Source organism: Lipophrys pholis (genome assembly GCF_963383615.2).
Source record: "Lipophrys pholis genome assembly, chromosome: 19".
NCBI classification, from domain to species: Eukaryota; Metazoa; Chordata; class Actinopteri; order Blenniiformes; family Blenniidae; genus Lipophrys; species Lipophrys pholis.
Genome location: NC_137647.1, coordinates 1,880,161 through 1,896,449, shown reverse-complemented (window position 1 = coordinate 1,896,449; position 16,289 = coordinate 1,880,161). Strand labels below are relative to the sequence as shown.

General features: G+C 46.4%; 1 protein-coding gene across 1 annotated transcript in view; it reads right to left on the bottom strand.

Annotated features, from left to right (window-relative positions):
• LOC308125180 (RNA binding protein fox-1 homolog 3-like) overlaps positions 1–16,079 on the bottom strand; it is a 237,529-nt gene extending 221,450 nt beyond the window's left edge. The window contains 1 exon segment of the mRNA XM_080488720.1: positions 16,027–16,079. The gene's annotated coding sequence lies outside the window, so the exon portion shown is untranslated.
• Between the last annotated feature and the right edge of the window lie 210 nt (positions 16,080–16,289).

Sequence of the window (16,289 nt, the reverse complement as noted above, 5' to 3'; positions counted from 1 at the left end):
CTCACAGCTTTTAATCTTTGATGTGAAAAATTAATCATCCCATTCATTATTTTAATAGCCGTCATTTCTGCAGCCCCAAAGTGAAGATTTATGGGCGTGGAGCCCCCCCCCCACCCCACCCCCGCTGCCCCAGAGAGGCGGATTTATCGTAATGTTTGCACCAGTTAGCCTCCCAACATCTTTCATTACTGACAAGCTGTTAAAATGCCCCGGTGATTAAACAACAGCCCCCAGGTCAGCCTGCGGGGCAAATCAGGCTGCTGCAGGGGCAGGTGCAGGGGGGCCGGGGGCAGGAGGAAGGTGGGGGGGATTAGGTGGGGCCGGGAGCCGTAGGAGGGGCGGCGGGCAAGAGGAGGGGGGTCATTCAGCAGGGCAAGAATAGGTCTAGGCAAGAAACGGGGCACCAGCCGCCCTCTGCTGGAGCAGGGCTTTATTACACCCAGACCACCAGGCGCCCCCTGTTGGAGCAGGGCTTTATTACACCCAGACCACCAGGCGCCCCCTGTTGGAGCAGGGCTTTATTACACACAGACCACCAGGCGCCCCCTGTTGGAGCAGGGCTTTATTACACCCAGACCACCAGGCGCCCCCTGCAGGAGCAGGGCTTTATTACAACCAGACCACCAGATGCCCCCTGCTGGAGCAGGGCTTTATTACACCCAGACCACCAGGCGCCCCCTGCAGGAGTAGGGCTTTATTACACCCAGACCACCAGATGCCCCCTGCAGGAGCAGGGCTTTATTACATCCAGACCACCAGATGCCCCCTGCAGGAGCAAGGCTTTATTACACCCAGACCACCAGATGCCCCCTGCAGGAGCAGGGCTTTATTACATCCAGACCACCAGATGCCCCCTGCAGGAGCAGGGCTTTATTACACCCAGACCACCAGGCGCCCCCTGCAGGAGTAGGGCTTTATTACACCCAGACCACCAGGCGCCCCCTGCAGGAGTAGGGCTTTATTACATCCAGACCACCAGATGCCCCCTGCAGGAGCAGGGCTTTATTACATCCAGACCACCAGATGCCCCCTGCAGGAGCAGGGCTTTATTACACCCAGACCACCAGGCGCCCCCTGCAGGAGTTGGGCTTTATTACACCCAGATCTCTGGAAGTTTTGTCTGATTTAAAGCAGAAAAACATTTCAGATGTTTTGAAAAGAAAAAAAAAGAAAAATACGATCATAACCGTGGCCTAAAATCTTTGGTCTTAAGTTGTACAGTGTGACAGTCCGCAGACAGATTCCTGGACACATCACACTGTGATCACTGCTATCTGCTTCAGACGATCATAACCAATAGAAAAGCAGCAGGAAGTGACATCACAAGGCTGTTATGACGTCATGTTACTGATTCGGTTCAATCGTAACAGAATTGAGGTTTTAATCATTTATTTTGTTTGTGAACTTTTAAAATGCAGAAAGAGGCAACATGACGGAGGAAGTCTGCACCTGGAGGACTCCGACAAACGACCTTTAATCCAGGTCTGGTGAAACCCGACCGACCGATATAATCAGTGTCCTCACTTCACCTGTTGGCTGTAACGTTACGGCCGGTCGTTGACACTGGAGTACATGCGAGGGCTGAGCAGACTGCCACGGATTCAAACACATTAAAGAGCAGAACCGGAGCGTAGAGAAGCAGAGGAGAGGATCTTTTTTTTTTATTTCTCCTCACCAGTAAAACTCCACTGTGGACTCTCATTATAGGGCAAAAAAAAAAAAAAAAACCCTGTTTGGCAGTTTGTGCCGGCTGCAGCGATCCAGCGGTCGTAACCGGGATGAAATCTGCACAAACACACTCATTTGTAATAGATATGAAAAATTCGGTGCATTAAAAAGTTAATTATGGCAGCAAATCGACGTCGACGAGGCTGCGGCTGCAGATGACGCCGCTCACTGCCAAACACAGAATCACACTGCGGCTCCACATGGAGGAGAAAAACCAAAGTGTGTGTGTGTGTGTGTGTGTGTGTGTGTGGGGGACGGGACGGGGGGCTTTACTTGTAATTCCGACTCTTTTTTTTTTTTTAAGCAACTTAGCGAGTTTTGATGTGTGAGCGAGGCACATTAAATCCCAGCTGGTCGGACGCTGCCGACTCCTCGTGCTCGGCTTTTCCACATGAAACGAAATGAAAGCAGCCCCACTCCTGCAAGACCCCATTAAATATACATGTTCCGATGAATCCTGCTGCTGATGACAACTTTTACATATTCTTCTTGAACTTTCCGCGTTGCAGCCACCACTTCAAACACGTAATGAAATATTGAGGCTATTATCTGAGCCGAGCTGCTTCAGTCGGCGCCGTAATGATGGCGAGCCACATTCTTCAGCAGGAATTCATATATTTGCTTGCGATGAGCCGATGTAGATTTACGACGGCTGCAGACTGTAAATACTCGTGGAGGACTGCGGGGAGGCGGACCGGGTCCCTGGACCGGGTCTCCGGACCTCCGGTTCCACTCAAGCCCGGCAGAGCAAAACCTGCCAGATCACTGATTGAACAATTTAGAGAAGCAAAAGTCTCTGGCAGCTCGTGGTCTGAAGCGACGCTCCCGATTGGCTGCTTCCTGCCGCAGCTGTAATCGAAAGGCTTTTATGGAGCACCGGCAGCGACTTGGCTCGGCTTTAATTGTTGCTGTATAAGTGAAGCGGAGGCAACTGTTGCTCACAGTCGGTGGTCTGTGCAACTATTACGCTATAAAAATGCAATTCTATTTCTCTTCTTTTTTTTATATTCAATTAGCGTCGATCCTGTTTACATGACGAAGACCGGCGGGGAGCGGCATCTTTTAAAGACATCTACAAACACAGCAGGCTGCACTTGACGTGTCTGGCCACTAGTTGGAGCAGTTTTACACAATACAACCACACACAGAGGACAACAGAATATAAACCTGTCAGCTTCATGGTATTACCAGGAGTACATATGAAGAAATGTTTCCCGCGTACACAGATGATCGTGTAGTAATATAATAGATGTTCTTATATGCAGATGATGGTGTAGTAATATAATAGATGTTCTTATATGCAGATGATGGTGTAGTAATATAAGAAAAGTTCACTTTGTTGGAGAAAAGCCGTTAAATTAAACAAGTTTAAGAAACCTTCCTGTTTACACGGACAAATGCCGGTGCGTTCCGAAGACATTGCACTTTACACAGATCTTCTCTGGAAAACATTAATTTGATGTAAATTTGGCCGGACAGGTGAAACATTAAGAAGCTGAGATCCCAACAACTCCGGCGAAGAAAAAACCTAAAAATCTTCACTTCACCTTTTCTTCGCAGGATATCCGACGTCGGATCTGCTGAAGGTCCGCCTGCGAAAAATAAACCTACACGAGTCCACTGAGTTAATTAATCCCGAAAATGTATTAATCTTTGATTAGCAGGGGCGAGATGTTGTTTATAACAGGGCAAGCCTTCGTCCAAGCTATTAGCAGTGTGCTAATAGTATTTTATATATATATTTTTTTGTTTTATATTTTATTCTTCAATATGTGTTGTAAATAAATCATGAGTAATTATATAAAGGTAGATTTTAAGTGAGGATGTTCTTCAGAAGTGTAAATTGTGGTTAATTGTGGTTTAATTGTCTCTGGTTAATGACGATCGTGGAGCCGAATGGACGTTTGGCTCGTATCTTCATCATCACACTGTGAAATCCTGAGATCAACCAATACATTTCCTTATAATTTAATATGCTCGTGTCCAGATGAGGCCATAAAATACATTTTTAATGGAAAGTTCGTGTGGAAAATGTTACCCGGCAGAAGAAAACACACACACGGAGAAAATCCCAACAAATGCATTAAAAACAAGAGCAATTAAAGATGCATTAAAATCCTCTCAGAAGTGTAAAAAGCAAAGCGCTGCGATAAGAGAGGCGTCACTCCGCCTTTGTACTATATAATAAAATATATGCTGCTGCCGCTGCTGCACGGCTCTACGGGGCATTAAGTTCTCATTTCCTTGTGTAGCGGTGTTACAGGTTGGGGCAATTCTCCATTTGGAGGAGCCGTAAACATTATTACCACCCGGGCCAGATTGTATTTTGTGGAGAACATTAGCAGAGCGGCTAAGGTGGAAGCTGCAGTGTTTGCTTTCAGAGAGCGATGCTGCACAGCCGGAGTCAAGACCCAACGCTACGGGTGTGTGACTTTGTGTGTGTGCGTGTGTGTGTGTGTGTGTGTGTGTGTGTGTGTGTGTGTGTGTGTGTTCGATAAATTCCATTTTCTATGAGAATAAAAGGACAAAGTGTTCAAATGAAACATGAAACTGACCTCGAGTTTCTTTCATCAGAGGCTTAGCATTACCTTAGCATTAGCACAGCTTAGCATTACCTTAGCATCCGCAATAAGTTTCACAGCAGCTCATCTCATTGAATCTGACTGTATTGCCGCAGGTTGGGAGGAGCCGGAGGGCCAGGTTGTGATTGGGTGCTAACATTAGCATCGAAGCTAACATGGAAACGTTGACCCGGGATTGACACGTTAACACGTCCACACATCCACACGTCAATGTTTCTAGTGAAAAATCATTTTTGTTTCAGAGTGGTTTCATTTTCTAGAATGATATCCGTTTCCACGGTGACGGCAGAAACACTGAAAACGACGTAGTTTCCACGATGGGCCACTAGATGGCGCTGTGGGTTGTTTTGTAATTAAACCACACATACATGCACACATGTGAATAGAAACCAAGATGCAACGTGAGTTTTGTGTTTTCACTCGAACTCGTTGGCGTGAGAACCGACCCGGGAGACGGAGACGCTCCGAAGAGAAAAATGATCCTGGAGCCGACATGCGTCTGTGATCTGTGAGCGATTCTGCACAACAAGAGTGATGAATTAGAGAAAGTCAATATGTAAAACTGTGTGTGTGTGTGTGTGTGTGTGTGTGTGTGTGTGTGTGTGTGTGTGTGTGTGTGTGTTGACGAAGCGTTCCATCAATGGAAATCATATTAACATGATAAAGGGCAGATTGGGAGACAAGTGCATTGATTCCAGTGCCTCCGACATGTTAATGAATGAAGGGAGTGGGGGTTATGGGGAGTGGGGTGTTATGGGGGGGGGTTGAGAGCAGGGGGGGGTCACATGTGGGGAGGAGGTCTGCGGAGAACCGAGACCCCCCGGAGAGTCTCTACCTCTGGGTGCCACATCAGTCAGTGTCTGTGCACATTTTGACTTTGAGTTTCTGGGTTGGAAGTTCGGGAAGGAGGGTGGAGGTGGGTGGGGGTGGTGGTGGTAGAGGGTTCTGGGGGGCGTCCAATTAGAAAGAAGCTGGCTGGGGGAGACGGAGCGAGATGAAGCAGCCATGTTGGCACCAGGAGACCCCGAGAGAGGCAGACACAGCAGAGGAGTCACCCCCTGTTGACCACGACTACAGACACTGAGCCTGGAGGGGGACACACACACACACACACACACACACACACACACACACACACACACACACACAAACGCACACACTGAAAGTGAGAGTGACATGAAAGCAACAAGGCAGTGCTGCCAGGCCAAACAGATGAATTACTTATCAAAGACAGACAGAGCAGCAGACACACACACACACACACACACACACACACACACACACACACACACACACAATTAGCCGACTCCAGTGCTACCTGCCAATGGGACCCACCACGGACCCACCTGTAACCCCCCCCTCACTAAAGCAGGATCAGGTGAATTCCTTACAGAAATAGAAACATGGAGGAATGAAAGGATTGTACTCACAGTGAGACGGAGGTGGTGTGTGTGTGTGTGTGTGTGTGTGTGTGTGTGTGGGGGGGGGGGGGGGGGGGGGGGGGGGCTGACGGCTCTGCACCTTTGTTAAATATGAAGTAATTAAGTGGAAAAATGAAAGTGTTTCATCTTCATTAGCATCAGACAATCGGAGTGCGAGCGATAATTGAGAGCAGTTCTACGTTAATAGAAGGAGCCGAAGTCGTTTGGTATTGAAACGTTCGTCCGATTCAGCCTGACGAAGGTGCGTTATTCGATTTAATACGACGTCCGCACGCCGATCGATGCCGCCGGCTCAGGCGCTAGTTTGTCTCCGCTCCCTCCCACCGTTCCTCGACTGCTCCGGACCGCCGTCATCCACCCGGACGCCGTTTGTCAAGCGGCGGATCGTGCGGGTAACGACGAGCGCGCGGAGCCGTCGCTCGCTCCGGACGACTTGGACTCGTCTGGTCGGACGTCAGCGACTCTTCAGCATCAGTGTGGCGCAGCCGACGACCAACGGGGGAACTAACGTGGCGTTTCTTCCCACCGAACGTTCACAATTCAAACTAGAGCTACACTCGGTAGAGCACAGGATATTCGCCAAGGTCACGTTTGTTTGCGGAACCGAGTTTGCATCGTTAGCATGTTAGCCGTTAGCTCACTCCGATGCTAACTAAAGAAGTCAGGTAGCAACATCCCTGTGTGAAACGCTGAGCGTCTCCTTGGCAACAGACGCTGATCTCCTTTGATCTACCTGAGGTGTCTCTATCATCTCCTTTATATGGGACATTTTGGCCGTTAACATAAATATTTAGCACAAACGACGCGATTCCAGTCGACTCACGAGAACCTTTTTAATCCTCGTACGCACGGGTTTTCCGTCAAACTGTGAAAGTTGGTTTCTGTAGCACCGCCTGCTGGTCACAGTGAGAACTACAGGCTGAACTTTGCAGCGATGTTGACAAATAGAATACAGATTTCTTTATTTCCATTTGTCGCAGATTCTTTTTAATCTCTTTGCAGAAGGAGATCTGAGAAACTGATCCGTCCTTCGATTTCCATAAAAAAATGAAACGACACCGTCATTTTTAGGAAATTAAAGAAAAATTTACCAATTATTTTTTAAATCACAAACTTTTCGGTAAATTGACCAGATCAACTCGAGTCCTATCAAGACAGTGAAAATCAGTGAAATCGTTGACGTGAGTTTAGTTTCACAGTCGAACGCTGGAATCCGCCGCACGTCGACGACACTCGAGTGTTTCGTGAACTTCAACAGGACGTTGGAACGACGCCGACTAGGATCTGGATCCTCAAACAACGTAACGAAAAAAATAAGTTCCACTTTTTTTTTTTAACTGATTGTAACTGAGGAGTCGACGTGCTGCAGATAATGGAAAAGCGAGAGAATCGGACGGTCCTAGAAACTTTGTCACCAGAGAAGGCCGACGGTCACACAATCTCAGAAAGCCCAGAGTCAAGTCGAGAAGCAGGAAGTCTTTTCAAAGTCAGTCAACAGGCGTTTGAAGCGCCGCCAGGCGAGTCGGCACCCGGCGACGAGGTGCCAGCCTCTATCGTTCACCACACAGGCGGGATTTTACATATTTAACAGCGACTTTCACTTTGCTCTCTGACACGGGGCTTTATGCAGCCGCCGTACGGAAAAGCCATCAGCACCTCGCCAATTCTCTTTGTGCTTTTTTTTTTTTTTTTTTCTCCTCTCATTTCAACGAGGAAATGTGTTTCTTTCACACGACATTCAAAACACGAATTAAATTATACGTCTGTTTGGACAAACAAATTGGAGCACGGGTTCAAGGAAGAGCAAAATAAATAAAAAAGCTCTGCTGCTTTATTTATTTGTCCGGTTAGCTCGTTTGTTCGAGCGGCTACAGAAGCTCGTCGGTTCGCTATCTCGGTTTGTGACGTGACTGCAGGTGAAACTCCAACGTTTCCTCACCGAGTTCCAGTCGACTTCCACTCAGACAATTCATTTCAATGAGTCAGCAGTCCTGCAGAATAACAACAGCTGAACACCACGAGCTAATGCTATGAGCTAATGCTAAAATCTAATGCCACAAGCTAATGCTATCAGCTAACATTACAAGCTAATGCTATAAACTAATGTTATGAGCTAATGCTATCAGCTAACATTACAGGCTATGCTATGAGCTAACATTACAATAATCTAAGATAATAACCTGCATGCTAATCAGCTAGTGACCTAATGGCTAACAACAAAATAGCATTAGGAGCAAAGCTATATGTGAGGGTTAGTTTGTGGAAAAAACAACAACATACTAATTAGCCAGATATAATATTTAGTGGAGAAATAGCATTAGCATCATATCAATTTATGAAACTGTGAATGCTAATTAGCTCGCTACATTATTATAGGTGAAACAGCATTAGCGTCAAATCTACAAATGACAATGAGTTTGTAGAAAACGGGCTACTGAGCTCGTCACATTGATGCTAGCTAAAGCACATCAGCATTGTAGCCATATATGATGTACATATGAGAATGCACATGCAAATTAGCTAGCTACATCTTTCCTAGTAAAATAGCATTAGCATGAAGGAATGTTTTGAAACATGCATGACAATTAGCTGGTAGCATTATTGCAAACACAATAGCATTCACACATTCAAACGTTTATAGAGTAGAGTTTAGGAAGAAAACCTGCTAGTTAGCGAGTTATGTTATTGGTATTGAAGTAGCATTAGCATCAAAGGGCAAGTTTGTAAACAAAATATGTGTTAAAAAGATAATGCTAATGATAAAAACTTATCTTGGTGCACCCTCAAGGAGGAAGGCTAGCATTAAAGAACTTTGAAAACCAAGTGGAGCCAGATAATGCTAACGTCAATGCTAACCACTGAGTAGTAACTGAAACAGCTGAAGCTAGATTGTAAGCTAACACTGCTAAACCTTAGCATAGCATGAGCACCGCAACAACTGATCGATAGAAAACAGTTTATGTGAAGTCTGTCGACATCGTGCTAACACTGCGCTTAGCATTTCTACTTGTTAGCATCCATTAGCATCATGGACGTCATTCTGAAATGTGATTCTTGGCCTGTCGGGATTCGTGGCCCCAAAACAACCATGTTGTGTGTTTTGCTAACGAGCGCCTCCTCTTCAGCTGCCAGTCCCTGGTGGTACATGATAGAAGCCCCCCCTCATAACTGCCCCGACCCCCCAGAGGAGCAACTTCCCGGGATCCAACAGCGATCCGCTAATGATCCGTACGAAGTCGCAGGCCAGCGATTGTTCAGGCGACTGAACCCCGAGAGGGACCAACAATTGCTTTGTGGTGTCGCTTGATAACGACCCCCCCCCCCCACCCCCACCCCCACCCCACCAAAAGTAAGAGGCAGATCTCCCAGACCTTCATTCTTCATAGGGGTAATTAATTGGCCTCTCCCCACCAAAGATTTCCAATGTTTGTGTTTGAGGAGGTGGTGAAGGAGCATCGATCGGAGGAGCAAACATCCGGAGCGTTGCTCCGCGCTGCGACTCCGTCAACAATCCCACGTTGTATCGACCACATCGACGACTCGTCCACAACGAGGTCTGCGGGGAAAAACGCCCGCTCAGCTCGGGAACAAAGGAGCCGCTGCTGCTGCCGCCGCAAAGGCTCGGGCGTCGTGAGAAGGTACGACAACGCTGCATCGTCTCAGCCTGGATCGCGTCGAGATTAAAATTTCTGATTAGCGACATTTCCATCATCGGATGTAATCAGTTGTGAACTATAATGGGAACATTCCTCGTAAAGTCCTCAAATAGCATTAGCATTACATGAAAACATGCTAATTATACAGTTAACAAAATGCTCATGAAACATTTTCATTGAACAAACTTTAAAGAGAAAAATGGCAAAATTTGTATCAATTGAGTTTGATGAAAAGATAAAACGTAGATAAAAATTAACTCGTTAAGACAAACGTGATTTTGTGAAGAGATTGCTCATTTGATATCTACCTTATCGTGAGCAACATAGCATGAACAATATATATGAGGGGGTTTGTGAAATCACTCACGCCAATTACCCAGCTAGCAAAATGCTATTGCTATTATGATAGCAATTAGCATTAGCATAGCACAGCTGGATAAATTGTGACTCTCAAAGTGGCGTTGATGTAAAAACCAAATAGGACGCTAATTATGTAGCATTAGCATTAAAGCCTTATGTGAAGAGTGGATATGCAAATTAGCAAGCTAGCAAACTAGCTTCAGGATTGGGGCCATATATCAGTAATAGGAAGTTACCTTATTGCCATACGTGAGGGTGATTGCGTAAAAATACATTCTAATTTGCTCACAACCTAACTGCTATCAAAGTAGCCTTAGCATCAGATTCAGTTTAGCTAGCTCTGTGGTCACAATCAAGTTTAGATTAAAACTGAAAAGTGATCGGACTCGAATCTAAAAAAGCCAATAAAAGAAATCTTTTGTGTCGCTGCTGTGAGAGAAATGAACGAGGTTTCCTCCGAAGTCGGACAGACAAGACGAATGTTTGCTTCTATCGAACGCTCCCACAGAGCCAACTGCAGGATGACGCGATCAATGCTAACCTCGTCTCCGCGCCACAAACCGAGCGGAGCAGAGACGCTGGCAGGCAGAAATAAATAAACCTCAAACCGCCGCTTCACACAGAAAAGCCTGCGAGCGGCGAGAAAAACGAGGCACGCAGCCAAAACCGGGGACGACACGGCGAGGAAGGATGGTCTTAAAGAGACAGGGCACGACAAGCCAGGTGGACCAGCATTTTGTGTGTGTGTGTGTGTGTGTGTGTGTGTGTGTGTGTGTGTGTTGGTAGCTTAAATACCCCCGAGCTCCCACACACCTCCCGATCATCAGCATCATCATCATCATCATCATCATCATCATCATCAACACATTGTGATTATGATGCAGTTACAATTTTGCTAATGCTCACTCAAATGTCAACGAGGTCCGGAGACTCAAGATTCAAATTGTGTGAGGGTGGGGGAGGGGGTTTGGGTCGGGGGGGGGGGTCAAACTTGTGAACTTTGTGGCAACTTCCTCTTTTTTAATGAATAATTTCAAACTGAGAACATCTCTGTTAGCATTAGCTTAGCAAGTTGTTTTGATGTTTGACATCTGCTAATAGCTAATAGCATTGCTAGCACTGAAACTCGCGCTCCAGTCCAGAACTAGCTTGAAACCATGTTAAAAGATATAAAAGATAAAAAAGATCTAAAAGATATTTTAGAAAAATTATTGCCAAATTTTGCCTAAAACCTTTCCAAAGCTAATTAAAATAAAAAAATAAAAAAATAAAAATAAATAAAATCTCAAATCAAAAACTAGCAGAAAATTACTTTATTATTCTGGAACCAGTCCAAAACTAGCAAGACATTTTTACTAAAATCAAGTAAAAGCTATTTGTATTTTTGGCATAAAACTCGTCCAAAATTAAACCCACCAGTCTGAAACTGGCGGCAAAGCTACTCACAAAGCGGGAAGATCCTAAAGCTCAAAGTTAACAAAGTAAAACGGGTATAAAATTAAAGCCAAAGTCAGTGTAATATGAGTGTAAAGCTAAAATAATGCTTGAGCTGCATCAAGCCCCAGATTTAGCTGAAACTCAACGGGAAACGTACTTGAAGACCATCTTGAAACCAGCGCAAAGCTAGCAAAACAACGGACTGAAAGAGGCGAGAGAAGCAGGAATCCAGAGCGGATAGTTTAAAACTGGTCGCATAGCAAGAAAAACAAACAAACATCCAGCTTGAAACCAAAACTCGTAAAGAAACATGAGCATAAAACCTGAGAAAAGGTGACGTAGCGTCCCCGTGTCGTGTTTCAACGGAGACCAAAACGGACCAGAAGTCGTAAAACTGGCGCTAAATCAAACGGAAAACTAGCCTCAAACTAATCAACGGCAGGACATCCGGCGGACAACGTTTAGTGACGGTGGTTCTGTAGAAACGAGTCGAGGTGAACGACGTTATGTGACGGTGGTTCTGTAGAAACGAGTCGATGTGAACGACGTTATGTGACGATGGTTCTGTAGAAACGAGTCGACGTGAACGAGGTTATGTGACGGTGGTTCTGTAGAATCGAGTCGAAGTGAACGACGTTATGTGACGGTGGTTCTGTAGAAACGAGTCGAGGTGAACGACGTTATGTGACGGTGGTTCTGTAGAAACGAGTCGAAGTGAACGAGGTTATGTGACGGTGGTTCTGTAGAAACGAGTCGAAGTGAACGACGTTATGTGACGGTGGTTCTGTAGAAACGAGTCGATGTGAACAAGGTTTTGTGACGGTGGTTCTGTAGAAACGAGTCGAGGTGAACGACGTTATGTGATGGTGGTTCTGTAGAAACGAGTCGATGTGAACGAGGTTTTGTGACGGTGGTTCTGTAGAAACGAGTCGATGTGAACGACGTTATGTGACGGTGGTTCTGTAGAAACGAGTCGAAGTGAACGAGGTTATGTGACGGTGGTTCTGTAGAAACGAGTCGAAGTGAACGAGGTTATGTGACGGTGGTTCTGTAGAAACGAGTCGAAGTGAACGAGGTTATGTGACGGTGGTTCTGTAGAAACGAGTCGAAGTGAACGACGTTATGTGACGGTGGTTCTGTAGAAACGAGTCGATGTGAACAAGGTTTTGTGACGGTGGTTCTGTAGAAACGAGTCGAGGTGAACGACGTTATGTGACGGTGGTTCTGTAGAAACGAGTCGATGCGAACGAGGTTTTGTGACGGTGGTTCTGTAGAAACGAGTCGATGTGAACGACGTTATGTGACGGTGGTTCTGTAGAAACGAGTCGAAGTGAACGAGGTTATGTGACGGTGGTTCTGTAGAAACGAGTCAAAGTGAACGAGGTTATGTGACGGTGGTTCTGTAGAAACGAGTCGATGTGAACGACGTTATGTGACGGTGGTTCTGTAGAAACGAGTCGAGGTGAACGACGTTATGTGACGGTGGTTCTGTAGAAACGAGTTGAAGTGAACGACGTTATGTGACGGTGGTTCTGTAGAAACGAGTCGATGTGAACGACGTTATGTGACGGTGGTTCTGTAGAAACGAGTCGAGGTGAACGACGTTATGTGACGGTGGTTCTGTAGAAACGAGTCGAAGTGAACGACGTTATGTGACGGTGGTTCTGTAGAAACGAGTCAATGTGAACAAGGTTTTGTGACGGTGGTTCTGTAGAAACGAGTCGAAGTGAACGAGGTTTTGTGACGGTGGTTCTGTAGAAACGAGTCGAGGTGAACGACGTTATGTGACGGTGGTTCTGTAGAAACGAGTTGAAGTGAACGAGGTTATGTGACGGTGGTTCTGTAGAAACGAGTCGATGTGAACGACGTTATGTGACGGTGGTTCTGTAGAAACGAGTCGAGGTGAACGACGTTATGTGACGGTGGTTCTGTAGAAACGAGTCGAAGTGAACGACGTTATGTGACGGTGGTTCTGTAGAAACGAGTCAATGTGAACAAGGTTTTGTGACGGTGGTTCTGTAGAAACGAGTCGAAGTGAACGAGGTTTTGTGACGGTGGTTCTGTAGAAACGAGTCGAGGTGAACGACGTTATGTGACGATGGTTCTGTAGAAACGAGTCGAAGTGAACGACGTTATGTGACGGTGGTTCTGTAGAAACGAGTCGATGTGAACGAGGTTTTGTGACAATGGTTCTGTAGAAACGAGTCGATGTGAACGAGGTTTTGTGACGGTGGTTCTGTAGAAACGAGTCGAGGTGAACGACGTTATGTGACGGTGGTTCTGTAGAAACGAGTCGAGGTGAACGAGGTTTTGTGACGATGGTTCTGTAGAAACGAGTCGATGTGAACGAGGTTTTGTGACGGTGGTTCTGTAGAAACGAGTCGAGGTGAACGAGGTTAAGTGACGGTGGTTCTGTAGAAACGAGTCGATGTGAACGAGGTTATGTGACGGTGGTTCTGTAGAAACGAGTCGATGTGAACGAGGTTTTGTGACGGTGGTTCTGTAGAAACGAGTCGAGGTGAACGACGCCGGTCTTCCTGCTGAATGGCTGAACAGGAAGCGAGTTCGTGTCGGCGGCTCGCTCACACACAGCCTCTATTGTTTCCTGCCTCATCAGAAGCGACAGCTCCGCACCAATAATGACCCGACTTCATGTCATCATCGCGTCTCTTCAATAATGGGAACAATTCAGCGATTGCTGCTGTAATCAAATTAGCCGCAGTCTTTTTGGATTTTCAATTATCTCCAGTCGGCAGAGCGCTTTCTCCGGGTGCTGGCTCCGGCTCCAGCAGCCTCCTGATTACAGCCGTGCTGACAGGACCCCCTCTGACCCCCCCCCCCCCCCCCCCCCCCCCCGGACCCCTCCCCCGTTAACTCTGAACCACAGACTCCTCCGTTTCCACCTCCAGCAGCGCTGCTAGCATCATTAGCTCGGGATAGCCTCCTCCAGACCAGATTTTATTCACTTTCACACAAACTGGCCTTGTTAGCTCCTCGCTAACATTAGCTCCTCGCTAACATTAGCTCCTCGCTAACATTAGCTCCTCGCTAACATTAGCTCCTCGCTAACATTAGCGCCGGGTCAGGTTACCGCTGCACCACAGTCAATAACATGTTCACATCGTTTTCATGAAATGCCGCCTGATACCCGTGTGAACCGAACTCAGAGAGAGAAATGAGACGGGAACCAGTTTGACACAAACACGACTATCGTTTAAGATACGACACAAAACAAGCGTGAAACCAGTTTTAAAATATAAAACTGGAGTAAAATACAAAACTAATCTCAAACAAAAGCTGGATTGAAGCCAGTCTACAATATCAAGGTACCCTCCCTTTGACTCCTCTCATAATTAAGCAGCTCTGCTCTGGCACATGGCACCACGAGAGGAAGTACTTCCTCCTCTTCCCAAGACGGGCATGTGCGGGCGGAGCCAGTCCTGCTCACACAGACACAGCAGATTCTGAATGCAGCTCCTATGATCCAATATTCAAATGAAGGAAAATCAAGGAGGAGCTAGAAACTTAGAATACTGAAGGTTTCTGGAGCGACCAGACCAGGAGGAGGAGGAGAACAGGAGGAGGAGGAGAACAGGAGGAGGAGGAGGAGAACAGGAGGAGGAGGAGGAGAACAGGAGGAGGAGGAGGAGAACAGGAGGAGGAGGAGGAGGAGGAGGAGGAGAACAGGAGGAGGAGGAGAACAGGAGGAGGAGGAAGTGAACAGGAGGAGGAGGAGAACAGGAGAACAGGAGGAGGAGGAAGTGAACAGGAGGAGGAGGAGAACAGGAGGAGGAGGAAGTGAACAGGAGGAGGAGGAGAACAGGAGAACAGGAGGAGGAGGAAGTGAACAGGAGGAGGATGAGAACAGGAGGAGGAGGAGGAGAACAGGAGGAGGAGGAGGAGAACAGGAGGAGGAGGAGGTGAACAGGAGGAGGAGGAGAACAGGAGGAGGAGGAGGTGAACAGGAGGAGGAGGAGGAGAATAGGAGGAGGAGGAGGAGAACAGGAGGAGGAGGAGGTGAACAGGAGGAGGAGGAGAACAGGATGAGGAGGAGGTGAACAGGAGGAGGAGGAGGAGAACAGGAGGAGGAGGAGAACAGGAGTAGGAGGAGGAGAACAGGAGGAGGAGGAGAACAGGAGGAGGAGGAGGAGAACAGGAGGAGGAGGAGGTGAACAGGAGGAGGAGGAGAACAGGAGGAGGAGGAGGAGTAGGAGGAGGAGATGAAATGATGGAGAACAGGAGAACTTTAAATATTCAAATCAACCCAACAAGGTTAGTCTGAAACCTGAAAGCAGCTCAAGGCATTGTTGATGTTGTTGTTGATGTTGTTGTTGATGTTGTTGTTGTGTTGTAGTTGATGTTGTAGTGTAGTCCATGTGTTGTAGTTGTGATATAGTTGTTGTAGTTGTGTTGATGATGTTGTCGTTGTGTTGTTGGTGTTGTAGTTGTGTTGTTGATGTTGTCGTTGTGTTGTTGATGTTGTCGTTGTGTTGTTGGTGTTGTAGTTGTGTTGTTGATGTTGTCGTTGTGTTGTTGATGTTGTCGTTGTGTTGTTGTTGTTGATGTTGTTGATGTTGTTGTCGTTGTGTTGTTGATGTTGTAGTGTAGTCCATGTGTTGTAGTTGTGATGTAGTGGAGGTGGTGTTGGAAAAGGTGGTGATGGAAGTGAAGGAGGTGGTGATACGATATGATAAATGTTGGTGGACTTTGAAATTCCAGACAAACATTTCCTTTTTAAATTTATTTTAACTTCATTTAATTTAGTTCTTTTTAACGTTTCATCAACTTCATTATTTTAAATATGTTTTGATTCATTTTCACCTTTTTATTTTGATCTTTTATCTTCTCACTCGTCTTGATTAGATCCTTTGTTGAATAAAATGTAAATAAAGGCAGTTTCTGCTGATCAGCAGTAAATCCTGGTTGGTTTCCTGGTTCCAATGTGAAGCAGAAGACGCGAGCCGTTTCTCCTCCGCAGCACCGGGAAGCACATTAAGTCCAAATTATGCTGAAACAATAAAAGAAGAGATGAGAAATGTTGGATTCCTTCACGGAGGAGAAACAGAAACCCAGAGCGCTGCTGC